The sequence below is a fragment of the Mastigoproctus giganteus genome, chromosome 10 (assembly GCF_048544385.1).
Source record: "Mastigoproctus giganteus isolate SK-2022 chromosome 10, ASM4854438v1, whole genome shotgun sequence".
Lineage (NCBI taxonomy): Eukaryota > Metazoa > Arthropoda > Arachnida > Uropygi > Thelyphonidae > Mastigoproctus > Mastigoproctus giganteus.
In genome coordinates, this window is record NC_143584.1 from 209,775,141 (window position 1) to 209,790,892 (window position 15,752).

Consider the following 15,752-nt stretch of genomic DNA (forward strand, 5'->3'; position numbering starts at 1 on the left):
GAGAGCGAGGGGAAAAGATTTCTCCATGGTCAGGAGATAGTAACATAGTTGCAATTAGGTTATTTACTAATTTTATTTGCTTCCAGGTGGCAAGAACAACCAGAAGGGAAGGTCATGGCTTGTTGAGACATAGTGCAGAATTATTATTATTTTTTACATATTAATTGAATAGAAAACATTAGTGAACAGTAAATTCTATTTCTTTTGTATGTCTATAAGGAAAAGAGATTACAGAGTTTATTTTAGATGCTAAAATTTTTTTTCTGAACTGAAAATAGTTTTTGATTCAGAAAAAAAATTACCTGCATTTACTATGTACTTCTATTGAGCTCTTAAATTAATTAATTATGTAATTAGTTTATTCTTGTTAGTACCTTATTTATTTTATTAACTTATGTTCACTTATTTCAAGTAAAGCATGTATATATTATTTAATTAGCACTTACCTTACTAATAATTGAAGGCAAATCTTATAGCTAGTGTTTTAAGCTTCATGAGAAATAGTTAATGAAAAAATTAGAAAAGCTTATGTTATCTAAATTGAAAGCTTTTATACTATGCATGAAGATTACTGCAAAATTCTACAAGTGATACTTGAGATGTTAACTGTTACCTGCGTTCAAGCAGTTAAAATAAATAATTACAAAAAATAAAAATAAAAAATGAAAAGAATAATTAACAATCAAGAGCCAGTACTCACCTAGTGAAGCACAGCAGCATGGGATCCTACAAAGGGTGCAACTGCTGTCTGAAATAATGCTAGGAAGCTCTACCCTATACCACCCATAAGTGAACACCAACACTTCCTAAGAGAAACAATAGCATAAAAGAAGAAATTTTTGGGAAACCACAATGACAGCCTGTTCATGAGACATCTGCCACTGAATTACTGAATGTTTGTATTTAACAGAAATCTTCATATGTTGATCATCATTAGTTGATTGCACCACATTTAATTCATACCTTGATAAACCATATTTATATCAAAATTTAAAATTTTGAAATTAAAAATAATTAATCATATCCCCCTTTGTGAAAAGTGTATAGGTTCCACAACAGATCATCAGATTTAGTGAAATGAAAATGTTCAAAATTTAAAAATCAGGAGCCCAAGTGATTACTTTTGAATAATGTCTTTGGTTTATTTAAGAACTGTTAAACAGCATAGCTGATATTTAAAAGAATTGTTTTTGTGTCCATGATATATGTAGTTTGCCAGGAATTTTAGTAAAACTTGTTATGAATCTCAAAATTTGAGGCTTCTGAAAAATTAGCTGGTAGGTTAAGGACATCAGAAAAGAAATTACTGAAACCATCCAATAACCAATACTTTATATACTGGTAATTTATAATTATACTGTAATTTAATTAGAAATTTTGCTTGGTTATCCTATGGTGATTGTAAGGTGGGGGGGGGGGTGTTGGTCAGGTACTGTTCTTGAGGATTTGTTGTTCTAACTTAATTGATAGAAATAAGCCCTTGTGCCTGGTACAGTTTCAAACCGAATTCTGGTTGATGTACTTTCAACGTACCCTGCTTTATAACCAGTTGTCACTGAATTAGATAATGATGCTATTAATATATCATATGATGTTAGCTATATTGATGACTGCTGCAAAAAGCTGCTAGTTTATTGAAAGAAAGAAAAAAAGTAATTTAATGTTGGTTCCAGAAAAAACATGTTTTAGTGACAGTTGGTAGCAATATGGTAAAATGACTGATGTCTTGTGCAGAAGATTATTTTAGTATGGTAGGGTTCAGAAATGCATGTTTAACTTTTAAAATATAGCTATTGATTAATTGTAATTGGTATATCCTGTTCAAGAAAGTGTTAATTAATTACTAACTCTGTTTTGCGACCAGTCTTTCAAACTGTATTTAATTTTAATTCTCTGCTGAGTTGTGTAGATAAGTAAATGAGTCCTGAAATGCATAAGCCTTTGCTAATTTGTTTGATTAACTCATTAACAGTGTTATATGAAATAATTTAAAATCAAACATTAGTAGTAACTCTTAACAAATATCAATTAGCTCTCACAATTCAGGCATCCAGTAATTTTTAATTCATCTGTAGTTGTAAATAGTATTATCTCACTTGCTTTATTATCCATTCATTTTTCTCTCTCTCTCTCTCTCTCTCTCTCTCTCATTTGCTCACTCACTTGCTTTCTCAGAATGATATATATATATATTTTCTCTAATGACCTCCCTGTGTTCTCAAGCCATCTGACATTGCTATTTCTTAGTGTATCAGATTTTCTGGCTCAATGAGGAACTTCTCAAACTAACTATATGTGTTCATGGAGCAGATAAACTGAGACTACATATTAATTAAATGTGTGGCACATATTTATTATGAAATCAAAGGAAAATGCTGAACTCTATATGCACATGTGCAATATATAGGCTGAGTCATTAAGTCCAGGTATTTTTTTTTTTTTTTTTTTTTTTTTGATTTGGTAGTTGTTGGCGCATCGGCTTCTATGGCCATATTGCACCTCCCAAGGTTTTTGCAGTACTTTGATCCAAGCCCGAGGCGGGAATCGAACCCGCGACCTTGGGTTGCCGGGCAGGTACTTTACCCACTCGGCTAGCCCGGTCGGCAAGTCCAGGTATATAAAAATTGTAATATCGAAAGGATTAAAACTTGGAAATGAAACAGAGCACATTATATTGGTACAAATTTAAAGTTTATTTTGACAGTGTACATTTTTACAAATGGCAGTTTGTAACTCATAGCAGCCATGTAAAAATTTTACATTTTTACATGGCTGTTATGAGGAACATGACAAATGTCCCATCTGTATCCTATGTCAACGACAGTAGATAAGCTGTCAGCGTCTGCAACAATCTTAACTCTGACTTTTTCTGTAGCAGTTAGTATAGGGAAGGGTAGGTATACCTTATACTGGATGTATCTCCACAAAAAAAAAATATGGTTGGGGTTTATTCTAGTGACCTTGAGGGCCATACCATATGTTTTCACCTGCAATTCATATTCAATTGTTACTGATGTGGAATGTGGCCTCATTTTTGATAACAATCCTGAATGAAAAAATTGGCTTCCAAATCTGTGGGTTGATACATGACATTGCTGAATTTCTTTAAATTCACATATGTATGATGGATTCATTGTTAAAGTATGTATGGATTCATTGTTAGTCTTTTCTGCAAGATGTGCAAAATCATATTTTGAGGGTTTGTAGCTGATTGTTTGCACACTTAGTGAACTTTTCTCAAACTTTGTGCACATGTGTAGCAGTTGCCCTCAAGAACAGGTAGATAATCTTTGCCCTGTCGATGTTGCATGACATTTCCAGTTGCAACAAAATGTGTTTGCTGTTGTTTGTTGTTGTTTATTTAGTTTTTAGGAGCATTAGCAACTAAGGCCATATTGCTCCGGGGATATGCGGTGGTCATTCCCTGACCTTTCCTCATCCTCCGTATTTGGTGGTCACGGATTTGAACGGCGGTCTAATCAAGACGCGTGTGCTACGCACTGCTGCTCCTGCCCACCTGGCTACGGAGATGTGTTTGCCATGATACAATTGTCTATGAACTATGTTGTTTTTATACCTTATCCTCATCAAAAACTATGTTGAACAGTGGTCACAGACTGAGTTTCATTAAACCACAACCCACACACATTATGCTTACTGCTGCTGAAATCCCCCATTTTTATTCTGATTGCCGGTACCCCCAGTTGGAGATGTAGCAAACTGAATCAGACAGTACAAAAACTTACTGTTTGCACCAATTTAATGTGCTTTGTTAATTTCGTTGCTATAATTTTTATTTGGTAAAGGACAAGCTGTCCAGCCTTTATCCATTCTGAAAGCTCATGCAACTGGCACATTTGAAAAATAATATATTAAAAAAAGGACAGTTGCACTGCTTACCTACCCAGTAGCAAAGAGACTACATATGAAGACTACATATAGCTACATGTGAAACATGGGGCGATCTCATATTTTATAGCTCAGAGCCTAGTTTTTCCATTGTGCAGTAAATTGAAAACTATACACATCTGTGACAGTTTCATAAAAGGAATTTGCATGAAACTATTTTGTAATAGTCATTATATTTTTCTTGTCTTTTCCAGCCAGGACACAAACACTGCCTTACTAATAGTTATGCTGTTTGATGTTTCACACTTGATCCTGTGTTTTTTTTCTGTTTCATTGACAATTAAAGATTTTTCAAATTTTCATTGGAGAATTAAAGGTAAAAAAAAAAAAAAAAAAAACCCACCCTTTATTTGAAGTTAAGTTGAGTTTCAGCTGCATAGATAGACGGTTGAAGAGCATGAAAGAGCTAAATATTGATGCAGTCCACTTGACTGTGTGCACATACTGAAGGTGAATTTTATTATTCATTCTTGTAAGCTCAGCCTTCCTGTTCCTGATTTTTTCCACTAATTCATTAGTTAATGCAGTGGGAAAGAACATAATGTGGCACATTATGCACTAGTATGTAAGGTGAATTTGGAGATAATCCATAATTCAATTCACTTGCTTGTATTGATACTTGTACCTACTCAGAACATTTTCTTTGTCTTCCATAAATATGCACAATTTGGAGCTTGTAATTTGGATGGAGATAAGTTGAGATTGCATCCTGTGATAAACTTTTTTCACATTGCTACAGCACATGGCAATTTCTTGCAATCTATAATGTGCTGATGTTTTAATAACATCCCTTGGGAAGCCAAGTCATTTTCCTTTGTCTCATTCAGTAAAGTCTCAAACTGTTGCTTTTTTTTTGTGTCATGTAACCCTGAGTTGCCAATTTAAACATATCATTTTACATCTTTCTACTCTCTATGGCTGAATAGTCAGCCACTGACAAAGGTTGCTTGACAAAAATATGTGGTTTTTCTTCCATCAAATCAGAAGAAAATTGTTCTCAAGTCTGGTTGTTTTAACCTCCAAGGGAATTAAAAACCCCATGACACATGTGCAGCATAATACAGTTACCATGCTAATCTATACATATGACTAACCATCCCTTTTCTGCACAATTAACACTACATAGGAAATAGGTACTGTACTTCACTGCCTGAGTTTCATATTTCTTCACTAAACCCAAATAAAGACAATAATGTGTTTAAAAACAAATATTTAAATAACATAATTTTAAAAAAATAATAAAAATAAATATATTTCATTTACTTTTAACACAGTATGAAAATGATGGTAGTAGGAAATATGGTAGTTGTTACAATAATAATGTAAAAGGAAAAGGGGTGCGGGGTGCTGTGGACCTTCTTTCTGCACCTCATCTCCATCTGATTTATGAGTGTCAGACAACTGTAAAGCTAAGTACAGATGACAGGTTCATTTTTTTTTTTTTTTCATACTTAATTTGCTTTTAGCACCCATTGCACATTTAGAGATAAGTTAATTATAAAATGCTAAAAAAAAACAAATAATGCTTAACAGGCATGGAAATATATGAAGCAATAGAGCCACGATGAGAAGTGGGATATTGTATGTGGTAGCACATGAAGAAATGCAGTGTAGTGAGAATATGAAAATATATGCATGCTGATAATTTGAAATCTCAGTGCCTTTTGGCATAAAGTGGCTAGGCTGAACTGCATATGTACCTAAAACTAGATCGTAGTCAGCAAAATTTTGGTATACAAAAAACACTCCACTGTCACAAAACTGTAGAGTTGGTTAGGGATTACTGTACTGTTTGAATAATTTGGTATCACACAGTTACTTAATGTAATTAGATGATTAGAGGTTATTCTGACAAACTTCAGTAAGAAATGAAATGTTCTGAATCAAAAGAAATGGGATGATACCTCCTGCCTGTCCTTAAGAGTAAGCAGTGCATTATATATGCAGTATAATGGATTTCCACAAATGAATAGGGTAAGAGGATTTCAGAAAAAAAAATAAACAAAAGTGCAACTTTTGTTTATTTTATTCAACTCGAAAGGATTTTGTAATGGTATTACATAACTTCAGTATGGGCCATTAGCAGCATAGTGAAGTTATGATACATATTGATACTCGAGTTTGGTCCATACTTAGTTAAGAATTTTAGGTATAACACTTTAAGCTGCTTTACTGGAGATAGCCTCATTGAAATACACCATATCACCAATATTTTTGCTTGTAACAATATTCTTCACATGAGAAGAACATTATTTAGAGCCTCATAAGAAGAAGTCAAATTGGCATGAGATAAGGGCTCTTTGGGGCTATGCAATTGACCTGTTTCTTCTGATCTATTGGTTGGGTAATTCATCATGGAAAACCTGACACACAGCTTTGAAGAAATGCAGTGTTACTTAATCCTTATGGGGAAGAATGCAGGATTCATTATTATCATTCTCCATTTCAATCTGCAAAAACACAATTTTCTAGCAGGTAGATAGACTTTGCTGTTGATTGTTTCTTACTAAGAAAAATTGCTCAGTGATATGATTCCAAGCCACACCAGATTAGTATTACCCACACAGTGCAAGGAAGCCTATGGCTTATGCTGCAAAGATGTTAACCTTTGACATATCTCAAACATGTTCTTGAATAATATGTAGCAAACACAATTCTTCTTGACTGGTCATTTTATGTAATAGCTGAATTTTGTATATATATGGAGTTTTAATCTCTTTCAAGTCACTTTGTGGACAGTTAATAGTCGAGCATTTAATTCTCAGCTACAGCAAGGAATTGATTTATGAGGACTTCTAATGCTTGATTGCCTGTATAGTTTCTTCAGATATTCTAAGGCATGCTGGTGTTTCTTTTTTGAATAGTACTTATTCCTTTGAATTATTTGAGCCACCTTTGTACATTGTTTTTGCATGACAAATATTTGTGCCATGTTCTTCTAAATTGTAGTTAAACTAAAGTCATCGACTTAAACTCAGCTAGCTATAGGATGTGTGCAGTCTCTTATTGATTGGTATTCATTGCAATACAGCCTAACAAAAAGAAAAAAATTCTGCTAATAAAACTATATGAGTATTTAAAATAAACTAAAAACTGCAATGTACATAAAACTTTGAGTTGGCACATTGATTTAAAACAAAAGTATAATGTTACACAGTAAAAGAAACTGTTTGCCCCCACTTACACAAATACATTTACATAAACCTACCATTCATTTGTGGAAACCTTGAATAGGAAATATAAGAGTTTACTTATTTGTTTATGTTAAGTTCTTACATTAATTTATTGAACTATGTGCTAATGGAAATAAACTTTTTAAATTGAGTTAAGCTACCAGAATGCTTAGATTATTTATGTTATGGTATTTACATTAGGCATAGGTGTTTTATTTATTCATAACTTTACTTGGTTATATTTTTTGACTTTATGCAAAATAGTTTCTTCAAAATCTTAATTATTTATTTTAATAGTTTTGTTTTTTAGCTTTATAAATATAAATTTCTGAAAATATTTAATGAATTATTTAATGAAAATATTTATTAAATATTTAATAAAGAGTTAAGAAAAACTATGAAGTTTTTCTTAACTCTTTCATAAGTATATACATATATCGAGGGGTTACTGTCAGGAAACGTTAACTACAAAATCATTTTGTAGTAAACATTTTTGTAAATAATCAAGAAGTCATTTGATATTTTCTTGGTTTACCGGAAATGTGCTTTTAGCCCAAGCTAACTTGTAAACTACTAGAGAAATACATTTCTATGACATGATATGCATTGTTATTTGTATAAAGTTAAAGTTGTCTCAAAACAAAAATGCAATTTTGTAGTAAAGTTGTCTGACACTAAGCCATTGATATTTATGTTTGTGTGTGAGCCCTGAGAACCATATATTAAATATATAATTATTAATAAATTATTTAATTATATATAATTAAATCATATATACATTTTTCAATGTTATTTCAAAGTACATTAGAAATCTTCTAGAAAGGGCTGCCATCTCTTATCTGTGTTTCTAAGTAATTCTAAGTAATTGTAGCCACAGTATATGATGGATAGTAGCACAAAAATAGATTTTAGCATGTTGGGTGCCACGTGCACTGCCAGTGGGTCACAGCAAAACTTTATTGGGGTGCTGCATGTACTGCCAGCAGGTCATATCTTCTAATGATTTTTAAAAGCATTTTCTTGTCAGTCGGATGATAAAAGTTAATTCAAAGGCTGTGTGGCACCTCCAGAAGTCTCCTTTTTTTTTCAGCATTTGTGAAAATCTTATTGTCTTTTGATTTGATGGATGGAAAAGGTAATGAATGAAGATGACCATTTATTTTACATTAAAAAAATTAACAATAGACAAATTTATGATTTCTTTTGACAAAAAACAAAAAAAAAAGCTGAAAAAATTATTTCTGGTAGTTTTCAATGAAGCACTGCATACTTAATGTGGGATTCCATTCACAATTGCCACAAAAGGTGGTCACCTTTACATTTTTTTGTCGCTTCACATCTTCCAAATTTCTTTTGCAATTCTGAATAGCATCTTATGCATCTTTTACAGTTTTTTATTTCGAGCATCTCTGAAAGTTTCGTGAAAGTTTGCCCACACTGGAAGAATGCTTTGTTTGACGCACTTGTGATTGCTGACATAAAGCCTCAGTAATAGATTGTCTGAATTCAGAGATTTGGTCATCTTTTTTATAATTTCTTTATAGATGACATAGGCATTTACAACAGCAGTATTAGGAGAAACTCAAATGCAACTTTATGGTGCCATCTAATTCTGTTTTTGAAGAGGTGAGAAGTAGCTGGCCATTTGATCTGAAATGTCTATACCTTGTTTTGCAGAATTATAGGAGCGAATCATTTCTAGTTTCTTTATTTTTGTGATTATTTTTTTCAGTGCCTACTATCTTCAAATCATGTTTTGTTGAAAGCATAAGCTCTTCCTATTTGTCTTTCCATTTTTCTGCAACTATTCCATCGTTTTATTCAAAGCTTTTGATTTCACTTTTTTTTCTTTTTTTTTTCAATTTTGCTGTCATCAGTTTATTTGAATTACCTTTTCGATTTTTGCGAAGTGTTCCCAGAAGGTGTGTTTGCTTTTCAAGTAGTGCTTTTGCAAGAGAGATGGATGTATAAAAATTGTCTGCTGCAAGGGTTCTCCCTTTGTTCAAATATTTTTCTGCAAGATTCAAACTATTTGAGTACTGTGTGAAGCCGCTTGAGTTGGTTGGCCTCATTCTTCAGATTCTGCTCTCCCCTGTACATGTTAAATTTTTATATATTACCTGGTCTTGGCGCATTATAGCCTTAGTTGCTAATGCGCCAATAAAATCCAAACCAAACCAAACCCCTGTACATGTGGAAGGTATATATTTAACCACTTGGATCACATAACTTGTTTATTTTCAAGTCATACTTGGGTCCCTTACCAGGATTATACTGTCGGAATGTGAGGCAACCATGCCAGGGAATCAGTTTCAACCACTGCAATAATTTCTCCTGGAATCTTGGCTGAGTGAAATTCCTTTCAAGCTTTGATAGCATAGCAGATATACCTTACTTAGTTTCTTGTTTTCTCTTGCCTAGCTGTCAGCAAAATGTATGAATCCCAGAGGCTCACACCTGGTGAGTATGGGCGTGGTACACCCAGGATCCTGAGCTGGATATCATCATTCTTCTCTTTCTTGGTGATTCCCTTCTACTTTTGACACACTCTCTCTCTCTCTCTCAGGGTAATGCGTGAATTTTTTTTTTTTGGCTGGTGCAGCATAAGCCGCAGGTTTCCTTGCACCACATAGCTAATAATAATAATTGTCATTATTAGCCATATGGTGCAAGGAAACTTGAGGCTTTAGCTGTACCAGGCAAAAAAAAAAAAAAAAAAATTCTGAGTTACCCTGAGATAGAGAGAGAGAGAGAGAGAGAGAGAGAGAGAGAGAGAGAGAGAGAGAGAGAGAGAGAGAGAGAGAGAGAGAAGGGAATCACCAAGAAAGAGAAGAATGACGATATCCAGCTCACGATCCCGGGTGTGCCAAGCCCATACTCACCAGATGTAAACAGCTGAAATCAATTTTGTCCTATATCTTAGTAACAAAATTATTTTTATAGAATTGGTTTGTACTGCAATAAAGTACAATATTTGGATATTTTATAATTCCCATATATATGGCAATCCCCAAAATTTTTTTATTCTGCAGTATCTGTATTTTTCCATTTCTGTATATGGAATTTTTAACCAAGCTGTCAGTTCAAAAGCACCTGCTGAGCATTGGCAGTTGTGTAATCAACAAGAAGATCATATGATCATTAGGTTGAATATATCAATTGGCTGGATTGACTGTGACTGTAAGGCATTTGCTAAAGGCAAGCATGGAATGTCTCTAACGGGAAAACTTTTGCAGTGTAAGCTGCCAACTTTCTGCTAAGTTCTAGGTGGCAATGCATACCCTCACTGTCTGAAGCTTCATTTTGGATGAAAAGATCCAGTTGATTATCCATGGCCCATAAAACATTCTAGATGTAAGTGTGGTCTTTTTCATTTTGACTAGTTTTTGCTATTTATTTATTACTTGTTCTTTTATGATATCTAATTTCAGTAATATTTTTATCTGCAAAAAATCCTAATGATAATTAAGATAAAATTTGTAATGATATGTGTGTCTGCCCATGGTTCAAGCGGCACTTTGAAAATATTATATTACTACAGTGCCACGTGGCATGCCAGCAGAAATGGCATAAAAACATATACAAATGTGAAAGTGTAATTTGATCGTCATATATGATAAAAAATAAATCATAGTAAAGCTAAAATATTTATATTATTCATTTTATTAATGGTTCCACAGGAATCATTACATTTATTACATTGCAGCAGCCAACTAGAAGGCAATCACTCCTGTCAGCTATTATTGTTCCAATTTTGGCTTTTGAAAGCCCAAATTCTCTATAACTCAGCTCCAGAAGTTGATGAAATTAAATCAAGTGATACATTAATAGCTGTAGGAGATGGTATTTCATCAAAAAGAAGTAACAGTGAGTTTAAGAATTTGAGATTTAAAAAAAAAGTTAATTAGATGTGCACACTACAAAGCTTGTTCTGAAGTTGCAGCAGTAGTTAATTTTGTAGTTTAGTATAATGTTAGGGTATTATTACCTTGATTAAGAGGAGAGGGTTAATACAGTCCTAGATTCAAACAGCAATATCAACCCAAGTTGAAATTTTTGTTTTTGTAGTAACTCATTATGTAAATACACAAGTGATAGGAAGAACTGACAGACATAGTGGTAAATATTACAATCTTATATTCCATTCTTTTGATCAGTTAAATTATTTGCAAAGTTGTAAATAATTTAACCTGATCAAATTCAGTTAAAATAATTCAGTATTGTTACCAGATTCTTGTTTATATTCTGTAAACAAATAATTCTAACCAAATACATTAAGTACTATGTACTCTGTCCATTGCTCTTATACAGCAAAATGTCAGTATAATGAAGTTTTGTGAATGACTGAAATATTTGTTATAGTGAAATGCATTAAAAATGTCAGGATGATAGTTCCACAGTTAGAAGGTATTCCTTGTCACTGTAACTTCTCCTCAGTTGCTCAGAATGAACTTTGCACTGATGTATTTCCACACTTCACCCACAATCTAATTGTATTTTGATTAACAATATCATACCTGTAGATGTTTTTGCAGTTGGGAATTTAAAACACAGTGTCACATTCTAAGCTGAATTGCATTAGTTGCAGTCAGAATTTCAAAAGATCTAATTCACAAAAGCTTGGTATATCAGAAGATACTGTGAAAGGCAAATTTAAAATAAACTAGGTCACAACTTAGACTGGGAATTACAAAATCTCACTACCTACTGGAGTAGAATAAGACTGTACCTACTATCCTTATTGCTGAATAACTTTTAGTCAGCAGTAATGATATTGATGAAACCATTATACACCAAGGATACTCTAATTTCTGTAACCTCTCATTAGTTTTATTAATAACAATTAAACACAAATGGTCAGTTCAGTTCTTATCAGTAGGCTGCCTTTCGTCTGAAATATGATTATACTGCATTTTTGTTTTATGCTTTCCTCAAAAGTTTTTCCTTTATTTTACTGTACAAGATACATCAAAGCGTAGTTTGAATAAAAGCTATTCATTCACTTTAATACATCTTTACAATATGTTTTTGTTATTATGCAATTTTTCATGGACGAATTAATTTTTCAGTATCTGGCAACAACCAGAATAGGACATGATTATTTTAGAGGCAACAAAAATAAATAAAAAGGTTTAAAAAAAAGTATTTTTCTTCTCATTGTCCCCAAGTGTATATGTCTGGCTTGGCATACAGCTCCCACCATTACTTCTTATGAGGAAATTACACTGCCTAATGCATTTTCAGTTCATGTGGCAATTTTCAAGAATACATTTATTAAATGCATTTTGTGAGAACTTGATGTATTGACGTTGACAAATACCCACATGGCTTGGTTCTGCAGCTCACTAATAAACAAACAATATTATATAAACTGATGAAGCACATGGCTACTAATGGTCGTATGGTAAATGTTCTAGATAACTAACTGACTAAGAAACAAGAAACTACTAGTATGCATCTGTATAGAAACTTTCCTATATATAGGAAAAAACAAATTGAATTTAAACAAGTGTCAATTTCTTAGTGGAAGAATTTGAAATATAATCTTTGTGGGACAAAATCTTACTTTATGGCCAAATTAATTATGCAGATTGAAAATCCCGTTACAAACTAAGCTTATAAAATAGATACAGTGATTCTGTAAGCAATAGTTTTAGATGATAGCTCATATTTTTCCTGTTAGTTGATTGCCTTGCCATGTGACATGTACTGTTTCAGAATATAATATTAATGGCAACTCTGGGTGAAGTTTTATTTTTGTGATCCCTTAACCAGCAATAATGATAAAGAGGCAAATGATTTTCATTTTTCACAAATTTTAAGTTATAATTTTAGCCAATAAATTAAAAATGTAATATCTAATATGAGCTTTAAAGGGAATGTTGATAAATTCAAGATATTTTTTAAACCTTAGTTTAATGTAAATTATTCAAAATTAAAAATAGTTTATTGCAGTGAAGGTTTCTGTCTCTAACGATAAAAAGAATATGATTTTGTCTCAAGTTGACATAAGTTTAGCCAGCGAATCATTGATTGTTGGAACAAGTTGCCCTTGCAGGTAGTTGAGGCTGACAGTTCGAATAAATTCAAAGGTCAACCTCTGTGAGAAGGGAAGCATATAATTTGAAATACAGATTTTCTTTGGTTGTTTTTTTTTTTTTTTTTTATCCAGTGCAGCAAAAGTCTGGGGCTTCCTTGCACTATATGGCAAATACTATTACTATTATCATAATGTAAAAAAAAAAATCATCCTCACTTTTTCACTACTGCCTTGGCTACCTTTTTCATTCATGCCCAAAAAGTTCTGATTATGAGAAGAGAAGTTGTATATACAGTATAGTGGTTTGTTGATATTTTTAATCAAATATAGTGGAAATTTCATACTATTTACGAGAACTTAAGAGTTGATATTCCATGAACTTCTTCGATACTGCCTGTCTTTATATGTACGCACACAAAATTAAAAGGGATTCAAAAACCTTTACCAAATGACTAAAAAGTTTATTTGCTCTCATTTTTTGATTGTTATAATTTTTAGACTGGTTGAAAATTCTGACTTTCTTAAATGTTTTTTTTTCATTGATGGTAACTTTTTTATTTTTTGTCAATTTAGGTCTGTTAATTGTAGTACCTGGAATTAATCAAATTCCCTACATGATACAGAAGGTACTCCCTACTCATTGTACCTTTTCTACAAGTTATTGGGCTGTTACTTTTTTGTGAATAGATAATTATAGGATAGTTTATCTAGATATATGCATACTCTTCATTTTTGATTCCCAGCCCAATGATTACAAATCCACCATAAAACTGAGATCTGTAGGGATTGTTCATATTCTACAAATACTACTGTAGTTACATAACTTGAGGATTTATTCTCCATTGTTTAGTAAAGATTAATGCATAACAATAATTTATGGTCTACTTCATATTAAATATTTAAAATTTCTTTTTATTACGATAGCATTCAGTGAAAATATGTTTTACAAAGACGATCCTTTGTCTTTAGATTGATCAATAGAAAGCTGATTATTTATATTGTAATGCACTAACAGAAAATGTGGTTTATGTTATCTCTCCATACTCTAGCTTCTTTACCCCTTAATTATTGTTATTGTAACCTAACCTCTTTGAAAAATAAAAATCATTTTCAAATGAAAAAAAAAATTGTTGATAATCAAAATTAAGTTGAGTAATACTCATTTGGCAATTAAATTTAACCCTTTTGTGAATATATGTTTTTCACATATGTGTTTCCTGTGGTACACATACATATACAAATCATGTAGAAATCTTCATATAGTTGCTGCCATATCTTATCTGTATTTTCAGTTAATCTTAGGCACAGTTTATGATAGATGTTGGTAAGAAAATAACTTTAAAAATTTCTAAAAAAAAACACTTACCTGCTAGCATCAGTTAATCTAATTTGACCACGCAAAAATTGAGTATATTCTCTAGAATTCTGATCTATAATTTGATGAAACGGAACTGTGTGATGTGTAAATAGATAGATGTAGAGAATATTACTGCATGAGAACAAAAACAGTATTTTTTCATGATTTTTTTTGATAATTTTTGTCACTTTTTAAAATTTTGATTTGATTTTTAGCAGTAATTTTGTTCTGTTATCGGTTAATCAAGTCAAAATAAGAACAAATTATTATTTAAAAATTTTTATGTAAAGCATTAATTTTTGTGAAAACTCAAAATTATGCAAAAATACCCACTCTTACAGAACCCACTGCCATTTGGATGCTTACTGTGCATAGCCTTTGTGCATTCAGGAAAGTCGCTGCCACAGGCCCACATGCACTCCAAGAACTTACTTGTGAAAGGGTTAAGAAGCTTTTCTTCTCTTGTTAAATTCTTGAGATTGTTTTCCACCTGAATATTTATGATGTTAATTTATCAAAATAGATTTTTAAAAATAACTGGTAAATAAATTTTTTTATTTTATTTCACTTGCATTGTATATAATACAGTACAAGTTATATTAAAGGTATTATTTTTGTATGAAAGGCAGACAGAATAATAACTGTTATGGAATTTTACTGTTTATTTTTTTAAATAAGGCTTTTTTGTCATGAGCATATGTATGTATTCTCGATGTAATATGTGCAACAGCCTGTGAAATGCTTGTATATTACACAATATCTTTGAGTCTGAGGTATGGTGATTACCATAAGAATTAGTGTATCAGCCATTTGACACTGATACAAAATAAAATTAATATGCATTCTACAACATAGCATGGATATTAATTTTGTCTATACTTTATGTCAAAACTAAAAACGAGTGACAAGATTGGATGTTATAAGATAATAGTTAAAAAAAAAATAAAGCACTTAAGTTTAGGAAGTTCAAGAATTAGCTTGTTCTTGCTTTTGTAACTGATGAGCCAATATTAATAACTGAAGACTTAAAAAGTCAGTGTTTGAATTATTATAACAAAGAAGTTTGTTACCATTTTTATAGGTGTTTTCAAAGGTCATAAATATTTTTCTATTGAAGGAAAATAAACACGATAATAGTCTTTATTAAATTAGTACTGTTTATTTTTTTATTACAATGCATTTCTTTGTCAAGAGAAAGACATTTATTGAAGCATATTTATTACAAAATTATGATAGGTGAGAATCGATTCCATCTTTCAAACATTTTCATAAT

General features: G+C 31.9%; 1 protein-coding gene across 1 annotated transcript in view; it reads left to right on the forward strand.

Moving 5' to 3' along the window:
- Positions 1-14,961, forward strand: part of LOC150079836 (FGFR1 oncogene partner 2 homolog) — a 44,013-nt gene extending 29,052 nt beyond the window's left edge. The window contains exon 5 of the mRNA XM_090383465.1: positions 14,821-14,961. The gene's annotated coding sequence lies outside the window, so the exon portion shown is untranslated. The remainder of the gene's footprint in view (positions 1-14,820) is intronic.
- The last annotated feature ends 791 nt before the right edge of the window (positions 14,962-15,752 follow it).